General features: G+C 31.4%; 1 long non-coding RNA gene across 10 annotated transcripts; it reads right to left on the bottom strand.

Moving 5' to 3' along the window:
* Positions 1–583: 583 nt before the first annotated feature.
* LOC139872254 (uncharacterized) lies at positions 584–5492 on the bottom strand. 10 transcript variants are annotated; one of them, XR_011766971.1, is made up of 10 exons: positions 5231–5492; positions 5028–5118; positions 4220–4807; positions 3631–4145; positions 3133–3214; positions 2900–3017; positions 2647–2803; positions 2480–2550; positions 1960–2086; positions 584–1058 (listed from the first exon to the last, which is right to left on the bottom strand). It is a non-coding gene; the product is annotated as an uncharacterized lncRNA (long non-coding RNA). The 10 variants fall into 10 exon arrangements; XR_011766968.1 differs by having other exon boundaries at positions 2900–3214; XR_011766973.1 differs by having other exon boundaries at positions 2647–2767; positions 2900–3214.
* Between the last annotated feature and the right edge of the window lie 11521 nt (positions 5493–17013).

Genomic DNA, 17013 nt, shown 5'->3' with positions numbered 1-17013 from the left:
ATTAATATTTCACATTTCCAGATGTTCACTTCTTGTTGTAATTCATTTGGTTGATCCATTTCAGCCATCACGTGATTTTTTTAATGACGAATATTTACAGCCATCTTGTTTATATATTAGTAGCTCTAGATTTAAGATTTAAGAGCCCGTGTGTTGCACGAGGACTCTTCAACAAACAAACTTGAATCATAAAAGGTTATATCAATTAACGATATGATAAAGACAGTATCATAAGTATTGTTGTGAATGAACTCCTTAAGTATATTTGTTCTACACAAAACACTATGACCGCCACTTTCGAAATATTATTTTACCGTGTTTCAGTTTCTAGGGGAACATTATAAAAATCCCCACCAGCACAAACATAGAGAGTTACGGTATATTATTAACAAAATATTACAACAACAACAACAACAACAAAACCCAATACCACATAAGTGGTGTATGGGGGAGGTGAGATGTAGACAATCCTTCCCCTATCCGAGAATAAAGACAAGTCATTTCTCCACCCAGAGTGAAAAGAATCTCAAAAGTAGAGAAAGTCATCCCTCTCTCTATTCGACGGATAGAGAGATTGCTTCCGAGTGGACCTCCGGCCAATAAGTAGGAAAAAAATATTAAAAATATTAAATTAAATTAAAAATAAAATTGAGACGCCATAAAAATGGTAAAATCAAATTTTCATGGGTTTAAATCCTGCCTGAAAATTACTTTAGGCTCTAAGAGTCAGTCAAGTCGCCAATAAATCGACGCTTGCTGCCGACTTAAAATATTGTTAATAATAAAGGTCAAAGTGCGGATGTATAATGAATGAGGACCTCAAAGGCCGTCTTTGTTGGGATATCTTCCACTGTAATGAGGTTTGCAATCACAACTTTGACATTTGACCTATCAAAGTTCTTCAAAGGATCACGATAAGAAAACTTACGAATCGTGATGAAACCATCCAGAATACTTCTAAAGATCACGTGTGTTGCACGACAACTCTACATAGGTTAGTTATTAACCGCCCCGGTGGCTTATTAGGCCTAACAGTACCTCAGCAAGCACATTGTAGCCTACAAAGTATGTACAAAAATTTAACCAACTTCAATATGCCAGATGATCAAATTCAATATCAAATAAAATATACATGTTATTAAAAAATAATTAGATAGGGAATATTATTATACATGATTCAGCTATATGTAGTAACTATGACTCAATTATATATGAGCCTATAAATAGTAACTATGGCTCATTCATATATGAACAGGCCGAATATGGTAGTCTTTTCTCGTTATGAAGAAATTGTGTACCCGTCACAAATTCACATTTATCCATCGGGAAAATTACATTTCGGAGCAACCCATAACGAATTTTAAACTACTTGCACTTAAGTAACATCCACAAAAATAAGATTGTTTATAGTTGGCAATTTCAACCCACTTTCTAAATACACCATAAATATTAAAAAGAACTAACTTAAAAGTGATGTTGAATATAGCCGAGAACTTTATATGATTTGATGAAACCTGTTTGACCTGGTGCTACGACGACCCGTTTCACCTTTTGACCCAACTTATACATTTTGATCAGACCACCCAAAAACTTAGGAAAGTATAATTACATATAGGCTAATTAAACATGCTCATTTGTAATAAATATGCAGGTATGGCATATGAAGAATTAGTATGATAAAATTTATAATACAAAACATGCCATTTGAATAATGTAAGTTTTTGGAACATATTGATATGGTAAAAATAAATTTGGCATACACACTACAGGAAATAATATAAATTTCCTATGTCATTTCACATCTCATTATCTCTACCAACACCATGTATATAATTTACATTTACATATTTATATATTACTTGTAAGATCTAAAAAGAAGAAATAGGTGACAAAGGACAGAAGACATAAATGAACATTAGGACCTGAAGTAAGTAAAATAAGAATTTCCGAAGTTCTCACCTAAATCTTTATAAGCTCTTAAAGCTTTGAGTTTCCTCTAGAGAATCCAGTGTTTTAACGATGAAGAATATGCGGTGTTTTAACGATGATGAATATGCAAAAACGCTTCCTTATTCAGATCCGTTATCTACAAAAATAAGTGAAACTCATTAAGTTTCTTCTACACCACCTGCATCGAATGACCCGTTACTTCAAAAACGGCTATTGAAGTCAGAAGAACGTCAGACTTATAATTTCATATTGATGGCCCAAGAGAGAAATCAAAATCAACAACTAATCGACCAACAACACACTTGAGCCCAAACAATTTCCTTCGCCATGTGGCCCGTTCTCAAAACATATTTCATAATAAAGATGTTAATTAACAATAAAGAATATATTTGCATAAAAGAACTAACCAAGACGCAGGCTCAGTTGATTGAGTAGTTTTTTTTTTTTTTTTTTTTTAATAAGCACACCTTTAAAAACAGTGAAAAGCAAACATGAAGTTATATCATGGAAAGCAATAAACAATCATTACCTTTATTCGTGTGAAAATTATCTTCTCCGCAAATTGAACTACGACCACATTGTAGGTGCACATAACCGAACCTGATATAAGTGGCCATCATTATCATCATTCAATGATTCACGTGATACTTATCAAAAATAAAATAAAAAAATAGAAAAAACTGGGACCAAAATTACCTGGCCTTGGCCTTCCATAGCCGTTGGATCACGAATCGATGCAAAAGTGACTGTTTTTCCCACACCTGGTGTCTTTGAATCAAACTTATTTGTTTCTGAAGGGGACTTTTCTAAAATCAAACTATCATGAAAATATACTGGGTCATGTGATTCATTACTGAAAGGCATGATAGAAGTTATCGTGAGAGTTCAGTTTATGAAAATAAATGTAAAGTTCACATAAAGATACTCCGTACTTCGTTAACCAACCTACCTAGTTCAAGTTAGAAAGCATTTGCAGGCATTCATATCATTAATAATATGGAACACAACAAAACTCAAGTTCTGTTTTGTCAAGTACTGGAGACTTGAACCTTCAATAAGGCCCTGGACTATTAAAACAAAATGGATTATTGAGGAAATAAAAAAAACAATCGAATAAAGTTTACTTAAAGATCTTGTGATCAGTATTTGGGTGTTATAGTTGAAAGACATAATTTGGATCACCTTTATGAGCAACAAAGTTGGATGTTTCAACCCGTTGATGCTCACTGATCCTCCCCAATTACCTCTTTGCTCTCTGACTCTTCTACAAAAACACAAAAAATACAGTTCGTATTAAAATTAAAAATTTATTGACTTGATTTATATGCAGGTAGTTTAAGTTGGTAGTTGTCTAGAAAAAAAAATAATGAAGACTGGAAAATAGAGTTTCTGAGTATTAACTCTATTTGATAGAATACGAAAAAGTCATTGACAATGTTAACTTTCACCAACTACATAGTCGTTGTAGCGTTTTGCATTATATTGCGAGCAGTTAGAGAAAAAAATCACAACTAAGCCCATTTTTTTATCATCTATATTTGGCGGAGCACGATTGGTTCGAGCAGGTATCTATAAAAACCACAAGAATATACTACTTTCTAAAGGTCAATTACTCTTATATACATGTCTAGGCTACATCATTGTACATAAGTACTCTATGTGAAGAGATAAACAAATTACCTGCATTCCATTTCATAACACTTGGAATGATAGCTTAGTTGGGATACATGCAGTGTTCCAAAAAACGGGATTTATCCCCGATTAATCGCCGATTACTCCTTTTTTTAAAGTCTCCGATTAATCCTTCAAATTAATCGGTAATCGGCCGAAAAAGGGAAAAAAAGGCGGAAACTGTAAAAAGCGGCCGGAAAATTTGTAACAAATCTGTAAAAACCCAAATTAATCATAGCAAACTGTTGAGTCTAACAAATCTGACTAAAGCATATAATTTTTTAAGAAGCTGACTTTAGGTCAGTTATGAATTTATGATGTATATGAATTCGCTTAACCCGCTTTCTTGAGGAAAAAAGTAGTATCAAATACCTGGTTTCTTGATATCTAACTTGACTTCGGAATATTTGCTGATTCATTACATGCCGTTGAGGCTGTGTGAGAATTTGATGGTGAATAATCCCCCAAGTGAAACTTGTAGACCAAGTGGCATATTTACAGTAATTTAACTACAACAATTGTACCTGTTATTTACCGAAAGATCATAATTCAATTTCAAACAAAATAATGGGCATTAATGAAAGTATAGACGCCTCACCTTCACGAATTAAAAAAATCTTTCTCATCCAGTAACATCAATGGCAGAATGTTGGCAGGGACTTCTGGATCTAGCAGCATTTGTTGACAGTATTGGAAGTATAGTAGAATCAATGTCTTTCGACGAAAATGGCACATTAATAATAGCCAGATTTTCAGTTTTAAGCGAAATCGATAAATTTATAAATCACTCCTTCGTCAGAAACGAAACCGAGATCCAGAACGACTCCTTCGTCAGAAACGAAACCGAGATCTATAACCACTTTTTCGCTGGTGGACGGAATCAAATGGCCGGTCGATAGAATCAAATGGCGGTCGATAGAATAAAACGACGGTAGTTACTAATAACAGTTTGCAAAATATGTTGTTGTTGAATATAATGTTCCTACTAAACACTATAATTAACCTAAAGAATAATATAATATAATATGATAATGATATGATAAGCTTTTAATGAAGGCTGAAAACAACAAATACTCCATTTTTAGATTCAAGATGATGCTCACATCAATATGACAACACAAGCTCGCATGAAAATTCCTCCCTAATATCATCATCCATCTCAATATCTTCAAACCCCATAAACATTCTGCACCAAATTTATTAGATTAATTAACACAAAATTTATATAAATTAATAAGAATTAGAAAAAACCCTAAAAATCTAAACTTGATAAAATGATTACATACCACATACACATATCTACGATAAATTAATAATTTCATTCTATGTGACATTTCCTCGAACATGTTATTTGCGAAATTTGAAAAGCACGTAACCTAAGAGATAAAAAACATCAACTGACATACCTTTATTCACCCATTTGAAGCTCCTTTGTTCACCCATTCGAAGCAGGTGTCTACGATGGTGAAGGAAGGAAGAAATCATCAACAAACAAACCTGAAGATCAACGATGAAGAAGATGAGAAATTCAGAAAATATTGAACTGAAATTTGATCAAATTAACATCAACGATGAGAATCGATGATTAAAATGATGAGATCTGACATACCGCAACCAGGCATAACACTTTGATTTTGGATGAAGGTAGGTTTTACGCTACTATGTTTATTTAGGATTTCAATTGAGACGTGTGACGATTGATTGATTGTTAAACACCAACGAATCGGAGAGCGTGGTTTGATTAGGGTTTGATAATTCTCAATCAGAGATGGATTGAGAAGGAATGGTAGTTTTCAATTTTTAGGAAAGGAACGTTTGAAATAGGGAAAATGGTGGTTTGATTTAATCCGTGTTTCTACAGGACGCGTGTCAGATCTAGAAAATTAGTAATTTATTTAATGTAAAATTCTGAGAAAATTGTATTTTGTGAGGATGAATACACAACTGACACGTGGCGGATTTATGCTTGTGATTTATGTAGATATAAAAGATGCTTGTGATTTATGTAGATAAAAGATATTTATAAAAAATTAAATCAAATTTTATACAATCATATCAAATTGAATATTCAATATTAAATATTATTAGGTATATAAAAATCTCAAATCAGATCAAATGAAATCAATTATTTATGTAAAAATGTTGTAATAGTCTACTTGTTACAATACATGCCAGTTGTAGTATAAGTGTAAAAAGTCAAAGAGGTGGAGGTGGTTCTTACATGCATATATTTCTGATCTAATTTCATTATAAATTCTAACCCATTAGTTTTTGCCCTCTGCAATTTATCAGAGCTATGGCATCCACATTTACCCAGTTAGGTCACTTAAAAATCCCGCTTGAAGACGTACTAGAGGCCACCAACAACTTTGCTGATGATTGTGATGACCCGGGAATTTTCGACTAAATTTAAACTTAATCTTTATATGATTTCGAGATGATAAGCAAAGTCTGTAATGTTAAGTCTAGAAAATTTTGAAACGATGTTCATATATTCAATTACCCTTTTACCGCTCTCGATGATTCACGAACAATTATGTGTAGATATATATATGTATATATATATAGAATTATATAATTAATAAATTGTAATATTGATTTATGTAATGTCAAGTTAAATTATAGTTATTATATTGAAATAGTTATTATTACTCTCATTATTATTATTATTATAAAAAAAAATACAAATTATTATTATTATCATTAATAATAATATTATTATTATTATTATTATATTTTTTTTATTGTCATTATCATTATCTTTACCAACAAGAATATTATTATTATTATTATTATAATTATTATTATTAGTAGTAGTATTATTAATAATCATTATTATTAAGATGGATTAAAAAGCTAAATAAATGGTACGATATTGCTAGTCATCTAAAGCAACTTTTAATTTTATTTATTTATTTATTTATTTTATTATTTTCTTTCTATAGTCTGTAATCAAAGAAATCTAAATATGTTTTCCATTCCTTTCATAAGTTGTTATCCTGTCCCTAAATCATGTCCGAGAAGCAAGTGAGCAAATTTATCGAAATTAGTCAGTGTGTTAGTTTCCTTTCATTTTCTATGCACTATCCCAATTACCTTTAAACTTTATATGATTGATAAGAATACTGTGTTTAATTATCACTGCTCTTAATTGATTGTCATTCGAATCAATACTTAACTGCATTATTGTTAAAAGTTAAGATCATTTGTCCATAAATGATTGTTAATACATACACAACTGTATTATCATTAAAGTTAAGAAAGTGTTGTGATTCCATCTATCTACTTTCTCATATACATACAAACACGTGCATATCAGTGAGTTAAAATATAACAAACATCCTCACTTGCTTAATTATTGTGTGAGTAGAATATCTGGTGAGATTAGTTGTCTCTTGTCTCCTTTCAATCAACTAAAAGAAGAGAGTAATTTTATATACTTAGCTATAGACGCATTAAGATGCAAAAACCCATTTCCAATACCAATTATACTTCTTTCTTCCAATTCACTTGACAACCGAGACCAGAAGGGGCACGATTGTGCACACCACTCTGCAACCACCACCCTTGAAACACTACCTTAGTACGACCACCACTACAACATCACTTATAAATCACTGCAGCCTTTATTCTCTAATTGAGATCGAGAAAGCTCACCAAACCAACCTCCAAACTGCCACCATTCGTTTCCCCATCTTTTATTAGATCAAATTGATGCTTGTAAGAGAACACCAACAAAACCACCATCGGACAATCTTCTTCTACTGCTATATCTACGATAAAACACGAGTAAGTTACCTGCACATATTCAAAACAATTACTGATGCTGTTTTACTGCTGTATTGACAGCCTAGAACAACCATATCACCTTAAATCATTTTATATACAAACCAACATCTTAAAACCAACACATATATGATTATATACATACATCACAAATTGAAAACACTACTGTTCAATCAAACCATTACCAAATTTGCAACTTTGTTGCCCTGCTACTTATCTCCTTTATTATTTCTACCACAACTTATACAGCCCTTCATCCTGTTTAAGTCCTTCATTCTGTTTAGTGGATTAACACCTCGTAAACCACCACCAAACCCTGACTGTAATACGTTTCTGTTTTCAAATACAGTACTGCTGCTACACCTGCAAAACCCTCAAGCTAGAACACCTTTCGATTTCTAATGTTACGCTATAAATCAGCTCACAACACCATCAAAATTTTCACATAAATCGGACCTGGTTACAGTTTAAGAAAAGAAAACCAAATATTCCAATCTTTCGTATTCAAATCAAACAGATAGATGAAATCACAATAAGGTTGGTTGAATTGAACTTATGATGAACAAGGACGGCTAATGAATATATATATATAAATAAATATGTAATTAAATAAAAAGAACACGAATTACTATTTCAGTTCTCTGTTGGTACTCGGTGATGATAATAATTAATGATAATCGATACAGTACCTGCATCTACGCTGCCATGATTATTGACTTCTTCCTAAGTTGAACAAACATCAACAATTGCTTCGATTCCTCTGTTAACGATGATGATGAAGACCGATAAGGATGATTGAATGATGATGACGATAAATTGATGACCTGATTACACCTCGATGATCGTGGTTTGATCGATTGAATAACCAAGGCCCTTGAACCGTGATCTTCTTGTGTTCGTAACCCTGCCATTCCCGATCCCCTTTTGAGTCGACACCAGAAATACATATGGAGTACCATTTAAACTGTTAAACCAAATTGGGTACTGGACTATTGTTAGATAGGTTAGTTGGGCCAGATAAGACTTCAACATGGGCTAATAAGTGGATTCCTTTAAAACCTTAATGGACTTGATAGGTATATCATTATTTTTATTATTATTATTATTATTATTATTATTATTATTATTATTATTATTATTATTATTATTAAAATAAGTATTATTACTATTATTATTAATATTATTATTATTATTATTATTAATATAAGTATTATTATTATCAATTGTATTAAAAATTGTCATTTTTATTAAAAGTATCATTTTTAATATTAGTATCATTATTATTATTATTTTATTATTATTATTAATATTATTACTACTACTTTTATATTAACAACATTATTATAACAAATAAATAATTCTATATATAAATATATATATATTACAACTAACATAATATTATATATAATTATATATATTAAGATTATTTATATAAATATTTACATATAACAAACTATTGATTTTAAATATAATATTAAACTATATAAATATTAACTATTTTAAATATATATAAATTAAATATATATAAGATATATAATTTAAGATATAATATATGAATTTATTTGATTACAATTATATGTGTTAATAAGTATATAAATGATATAGGTTCGTGAATCCGAGGCCAACCCTGCATTTTTCAATATCGTCATATGTATTTTTACTACAAAATACATTAGGTGAGTTTCATTTGCCTTTTTTACCCTTTATATTTTTGGGCTGAGAATACATGCGCAACTTTTATAACTGTTTTATGAAATAGACACAAGTAATCGAAATTACGTTCTATGGTTGAATGATTGAAATTGAATATGCCCCTTTTTATTAAGTCTGGTAATCTAAGAATTAGGGAACAGACACCCTAATTGACGCGAATCCTAAAGATAGATCTATGGGCCTGACGAACCCCATCCAAAGTACCGGATGCTTTAGTACTTCGATTTTGTTTTATATCATGTCCGAAGGGTTTCCCGGAATGATAGGGGATATTCTTATATATGCATCTTGTTAATGTCGATTACCAGGTGTTCACCATATGGATGATTTTTATCTCTATGTATGGGATGTGTTTTGAAATATGAAATCTTGTGGTCTATTAAAATTATGAAATGATTATTTATGTTAAACTAATGAACTCACCAACCTTTTGGTTGACACTTTAAAGCATGTTCATTCTCAGGTACGAAAGAAATCTTCCGCTGTGCATTTGCTCATCTTAGAGATATTACTTGGAGTCATTCATGACATATTTCAAAAGACGTTGCATTCGAGTTGTTGAGTTCATCAAGATTATTATTAAGTCAATTATAGTAAGATATATTATGAAATGGTATGCATGCTGTCAACTTTTGATGTAATGAAAGATTGTCTTTTCAAAAACGAATGCAATGTTTGAAAAATGTATCATATAGAGGTCAAGTACCTCGCGATGTAATCAACTGTTGTGAATCGTTTATAATCGATATGGACTTCGTTCGGATGGATTAGGATGGATCTTGATAGTTGGTATCAGAGCAGAGGTCTTAGCGAACCCGGTCTGCATTAGTGTGTCTAACTGATAGTTGTTAGGATGCATTAGTGAGTCTGGACTTCGACCGTGTCTGCATGTCAAAAGTTTTGCTTATCATTTCGTGTCGGAAATCATCTGCTTATCATCCTTAGGAAATTACCTGCTTATCATTCTTCGTCTAGACATGTCTTACTGCCTCTATTGCATAGACAATGTATAGATAAATTCATATCTTAGCGTATCTGTTATTGTTACCTTTGCCTAACAGCTTTCGTAGATTCCTACGTAACTTATGGGATTATAGTATTTTATATGCATATATGTAAATTATGTATTGCAGGGTATTAACCTACATCCTATAATCTATTTCTTATCGAAAATCCTTCATCAGCTCGTACGAGATGAATCCCTCAACCAGTTGAGTCCATCAGATTCCGATAGCTATTTTGATAGTTATTCCGACAGCTATCCCGACATGGATGTTCACCTAAGCTCCGAAAGCAGCGTCACCAGAATGAATTAACCAATCAGCCATCCTCAATTCATCCGATGGGTTCGTAGTCGACTTAATCCATGGAGACGCGAAGAAAGCGATCCTTTCCATCAACCAAATTCACCCCTTGGTGAAGAACCTGAAACACTTACCGGCGAATCAGTCCGAAACACCATTTTCATCCTCATTTCCAGGATATCTCGTAACTACTATACATTATCCACAATTCTAAACCTTATTCATCCGCTCGTCCCGATCGACAATCATCCCGGAATAAAAGGAGAAGTCAACGAACTTCGCGCCCGAGTAAACAATTTGGAGAATATGGTGCGAAATTTACCAGCTTCAACAACATCACCGGCACCAACAGTACCATCAGTAACAGCACCAGTACCATCAACAATCCATGCCTCAACATCTCATTCTGTACTTTGAGTATAATCATCGTTCTACATGACGTTCTACATCATTTATCTTCGTTCGACATGGCAATTATATAATCTCTAATGTTTTAGAGATTATATATATTTTTGTTCTAACGGTAAATCAAATGAGTTTAATATCATATTGACTCATTAAATCTATGATTACATCTGAAGAAAATATATATGTATATATATTTTCATAAAGATTGTAATTAAAAATTCTTTTGTACAAACTGTTAATGGTGAAAATATTTTAACGGGTAGGTAATACCCGAGGAATATTTAGATTCCACATTAATAAGTTACACTGTACATTCTCCGAATCTGATTCGACGATCATTTTCTATCCTACTTACATCCACAGACATACGTATTCGTTCACCACAGAATAACCATTTTCATTCAAATTTCATATTTGGATTTTGATCTATCAGAATCCAACAAGTGGCATAATGAAGAAAACATTTGACAAAATAAAAATTTGATAGAAACAAACAAATTAACTACGAAAAAAAAAAAATTGTTAAGAATCCACGCTAACTGTTCCTAGCTAATTGTTCCTAGCTTACTGATTACATTTTATATTATCGCAATTTAATTATCGCAATTTACATTCTCGCAATTTTATTTATCGTCATTTAATTTTTGTTACTTATTTTACGCACTTTGTTTATTGTCATTTAATTTTTGTATTTATTTTACGCACTTTAAATATCGGGACACGTATACCAGGTTTTGACATATCATATCGGCACATATATATATATTATTTGGAATAACCATAGACACTCTATATGCAGTAATGATCAAGTTCTCTATACAGGGTTGAGGTTGATTCTATAATAATATATATATTTTGAGTTGTGATCGAGTCTGAGACATATACACGGGTCACGATATGTATTAATTAATTTGAATATTATATATTAAACTATATATGAATTATTGAATTGCTAACTGTGGACTATCAACTAAGGACTACCAACATTGGACAATTAAAATGAATTAAAATATTGATTATAACATATTAAACTAAACAATTCTTCAAGTTTGCCACTTGATTTCATCTTAAACCTCATTTGTATCTTGACGATTACAATCTGCGTTCAAACCTTTCATGATTCTTGAAAACACCTCAATCGAGGAGATGAACCAACCACACGATACCTACGAAAGAAAGAACTTATGCATATAGTTATGCACTTGAAAAACTCTCGGAAACTGAGTAAACGTTTAACACGTAGTTGTGCTAATTCCTTAGTGTTATTATCACCCAAAATAACATTGCAATTCTTTTTCACAATTAGCCAATTTTGTCACAGCTCCAACAAATCCACTTCAATTTTTCATTCGAATAAACTTTATTATAAAGATTACCCCTTCATCATCGTTACAGGAGAACCGTTTATATGCCACCACATTAGCAGTAAACTTACTAGCAAATTCATTATTCATTAACTTAAGTTTATCTCCGAAAAACCATTATAACTGTACATTAAAGTCCTATCATATACTCATCCGCATCTTGTAAAGAGAACTGCCATACCAAATACCAGGAAATCAGCAATCAGTACTTTGAAAACTCACACCATTACTACATCAACAGTTATATGTATACATATAACACTTGTCTCTTAGAATCATGATCTTCCATTATGGAATTTTGAAAAGCACCCAGTCTGCGAATCAATACTCTGAATGTTGAAAAAGCTGAATGAAGCAGCAGAAACCATAGACAACCGTAAATGACCTTAATCATCGAAAGTTTGATGATAAAGAATAGTATGTTGGAAAAGCTCAGAAAAGTTGGAACTGGAAAACGGATTGAACTAACCACGAAGGAGACCAAGGACAAATACAAGGACCATACCATATATTCAAAGAACCCAAGTAATTCTGGATCCGATGAAACCTTCAACGAATATCTTACTCCGTATCCATGTTAAAATCTTGCGGAAAATCTTTCTTCATCAACCATCGAACTTAGAAATTCCAAAATATCATCATAAATATCTTCGATATTTCTGAAGATATTTTTATAAATATTCTCGTCCGAAATTATATACCTCTTCGTGCTTCCTGTGTATCATTATATTGGAAACATTCAATAGAAAATTTAGTACCGAAAAGCAGATTATGCGAAACTATGAATAAAGCCGTGGATAAATCACAAAGAATAAGTTTGACTTCAAAGAATCCAAATGATTCAATGTCTGCTAAAGTCTTTAGTAAATATCTTGCTCCTTACTCTAAACCCTTGCAGACAATAGTCTCTATCATCCTTCGATATTAGAAATTCCAAGATATCATCGTATCTTTCATTATAAATATCCTCCATATTTATGAAGATATTTTTATAACTATTCTTATCTAAAATCATTAATCTCTTCGTGCTATCAGCGTTACATCATATAGAAACTGTTAGTTTCTATATTCTGTAAACTTTCGAGATTAAAATATGAATGTTATTGAAGTAATGTTGGGAATTGATGCATGATTTAGTATAATATAATGACACTTGATCAACGTGATTATATTACAGTAAGTCATGCTGAGTTTCTAAATGGAATGTGATGATTCACAGATCATAACGTCATCATGTGCCATGTTACACGACTCTTACGTTCTGTCTAATCTATAAATATATCAAGAACATATTTTTCTTGATAGTCCTATCTTTCCTTGAATTCTGGTAATTTAACAAATCAAGATCGTGCCATTACCATTCCCTCCTTAGAACATTAACAATGTTCATTCTGAAACTTATATCCGCAAATTCTGGATCGTTACAAGAGATGCCCAATCGCAAGAAAAAGAAACGAAGAGACAAAAGCTCCGAAATAGAAATTGGAGTATAAATCGCAGCAAATAGGGGAGAGTATTAACTTGGGATGACAATGATTATAGAAAACAGAAGCAAGGACTTCGAAGTATAAGGGAAGATATGAAGCCCAATAACAACACGGAGGTTACAAACTGTGAATATTAATACGAATAGCAATATAAAGACACGGTATAATTAAGAATAGTATCACCCCAAGGTAATAGTAGAAGTAAACAGATTCTTCTGGTGGAAGTTGGAAAAGAAGGATGACAGATACGATAGCCAGGATAAGTACAAGGATTTGAACTGGATTAAGAATTTTCAAACTCTTTAGAAATGTGAATTAGGATAGAAATTACTGAAGTGGTGGAAACTAATGGAACGAAAAGGGTAAATTTATAGTGAGGATATCAGACAAAGCAATCGAAGCAGATGATTGCATTTAATTAAAGAGATCTTAATTTCTTTATTCGCCGAAAGATCAGATCTTAATTAGATTTTGAAGATTTCCTAAATCCCTTGAATTCCAAAATTCAACCCTGACTCTGTCAAAAGTTAAGATGAATCTTTACTTTCCTATTTCACTCGTTGGTGATAGCTTCATTCGTACTCTTCGAATAATCGAATTATTTTTATCCATATTACTCAATGATGATAAAACTTAATTTATCAACTCATATTCGTCATGAAAACATTTTTATTGTTAACCATGACCACCTCACTCAAATTTCGGGACGAAATTTCTTTAACGGGTAGGTACTATGATGACCCGGGAATTTTCGACTAAATTTAAACTTAATCTTTATATGATTTCGAGATGATAAGCAAAGTCTGTAATGTTAAGTCTAGAAAATTTTGAAATGATGTTCATATATTCAATTACCCTTTTATCGCTCTGGATGATTCACGAACAATTATGTGTAGATATATATATGTATATATATATAGAATTATATAATTAGTAAATTGTAATATTGATTTATGTAATTTCAAGTTAAATTATAGTTATTATATTGAAATAGTTATTATTACTCTCATTATTATTATTATTATAAAAAAAAAATAATAATACAAATTATTATTATTATCATTAATAATAATATTATTATTATTATTATTATTATATTTTTTTTTATTGTCATTATCATTATCTTTACCAACAAAAATATTATTATTATTATTATTATTATAATTATTATTATTATTAGTAGTATTATTAATAATCATTATTATTAAGATGGATTAAAAAGCTAAATAAATGGTACGATATTGCTAGTCATCTAAAGCAACTTTTAATTTTATTTATTTATTTATTTTATTTATTATTTTCTTTCTATAGTCTGTAATCAAAGAAATCTAAATATGTTTTCCATTCCTTTCATAAGTTGTTATCGTGTCCCTAAATCATGTCCGAGAAGCAAGTGAGCAAATTTATCGAAATTAGTCAGTGTGTTAGTTTCCTTTCATTTTCTATGCACTATCCCAATTACCTTTAAACTTTATATGATTGATAAGAATACTGTGTTTAATTATCACTGCTCTTAATTGATTGTCATTCGAATCAATACTTAACTGCATTATTATTAAAAGTTAAGATCATTTGTCCATAAATGATTGTTAATACATACACAACTGTATTATCATTAAAGTTAAGAAAGTGTTGTGATTCCATCTATCTACTTTCTCATATACATACAAACACGTGCATATCAGTGAGTTAAAATATAACAAACATCCCCACTTGCTTAATTATTGTGTGAATAGAATATCTGGTGAGATTAGTTGTCTCTTGTCTCCTTTCAATCAACTAAAAGAAGAGAGTAATTTTATATACTTAGCTATAGACGCATTAAGATGCAAAAACCCATTTCCAATACCAATTATACTTCTTTCTTCCAATTCACTTGACAACCGAAACCAGAAGGGGCACGATTGTGCACACCACTCTGTAACCACCACCCTTGAAACACTACCTTAGTACGACCACCACTACAACATCACTTATAAATCACTGCAGCCTTTATTCTCTAATTGAGATCGAGAAAGCTCACCAAACCAACCTCCAAACTGCCACCATTCGTTTCCCCATCTTTTATTAGATCAAATTGATGCTTGTAAGAGAACACCAACAAAACCACCATCGGACAATCTTCTTCTACTGCTATATCTACGATAAAACACGAGTAAGTTACCTGCACATATTCAAAACAATTACTGATGCTGTTTTACTGCTGTATTGACAGCCTAGAACAACCATATCACCTTAAATCATTTTATATACAAACCAACATCTTAAAACCAACACATATATGATTATATACATACATCACAAATTGAAAACACTACTGTTCAATCAAACCATTACCAAATTTGCAACTTTGTTGCCCTGCTACTTATCTCCTTTATTATTTCTACCACAACTTATACAGCCCTTCATCCTGTTTAAGTCCTTCATTCTGTTTAGTGGATTAACACCTCGTAAACCACCACCAAACCCTGACTGTAATACGTTTTTGTTTTCAAATACAGTACTGCTGCTACACCTGCAAAACCCTCAAGCTAGAACACCTTTCGATTTCTAATGCTACGCTATAAATCAGCTCACAACACCATCAAAATTTTCACATAAATCGGACCTGGTTACAGTTTAAGAAAAGAAAACCAAATATTCCAATCTTTCGTATTCAAATCAAACAGATAGATTAAATCACAATAAGGTTGGTTGAATTGAACTTATGATGAACAAGGACGGCTAATGAATATATATATATATAAATAAATATGTAATTAAATAAAAAGAACACGAATTACTATTTCAGTTCTCTGTTGGTACTCGGTGATGATAATAATTAATGATAATCGATACAGTACCTGCATCTACACTGCCATGATTATTGACTTCTTCCTAAGTTGAACAAACATCAACAATTGCTTTGATTCCTCTGTTAACGATGATGATGAAGACCGATAAGGATGATTGAATGATGATGACGATAAATTGATGACCTGATTACACCTCGATGATCGTGGTTTGATCGATTGAATAACCAAGGCCCTTGAACCGTGATCTTCTTGTGTTCGTAACCCTGCCATTCCCGATCACCTTTTGAGTCGACACCAGAAATACATATGGAGTACCATTTAAACTGTTAAACCAAATTGGGTACTGGACTATTGTTAGATGGGTTAGTTGGGCCAGATAAGACTTCAACATGGGCTAATAAGTGGATTCCTTTAAAACCTTAATGAACTTGATAGGTATATCATTATTTTTATTATTATTATTATTATTATTATTATTATTATTATTATTATTATTATTATTATTATTATTATTATTATTATTATTAAAATAAGT

Source organism: Rutidosis leptorrhynchoides, chromosome 10 (assembly GCF_046630445.1).
Source record: "Rutidosis leptorrhynchoides isolate AG116_Rl617_1_P2 chromosome 10, CSIRO_AGI_Rlap_v1, whole genome shotgun sequence".
NCBI classification, from domain to species: Eukaryota; Viridiplantae; Streptophyta; class Magnoliopsida; order Asterales; family Asteraceae; genus Rutidosis; species Rutidosis leptorrhynchoides.
This window is presented reverse-complemented; position numbering and strand designations above follow the sequence as displayed.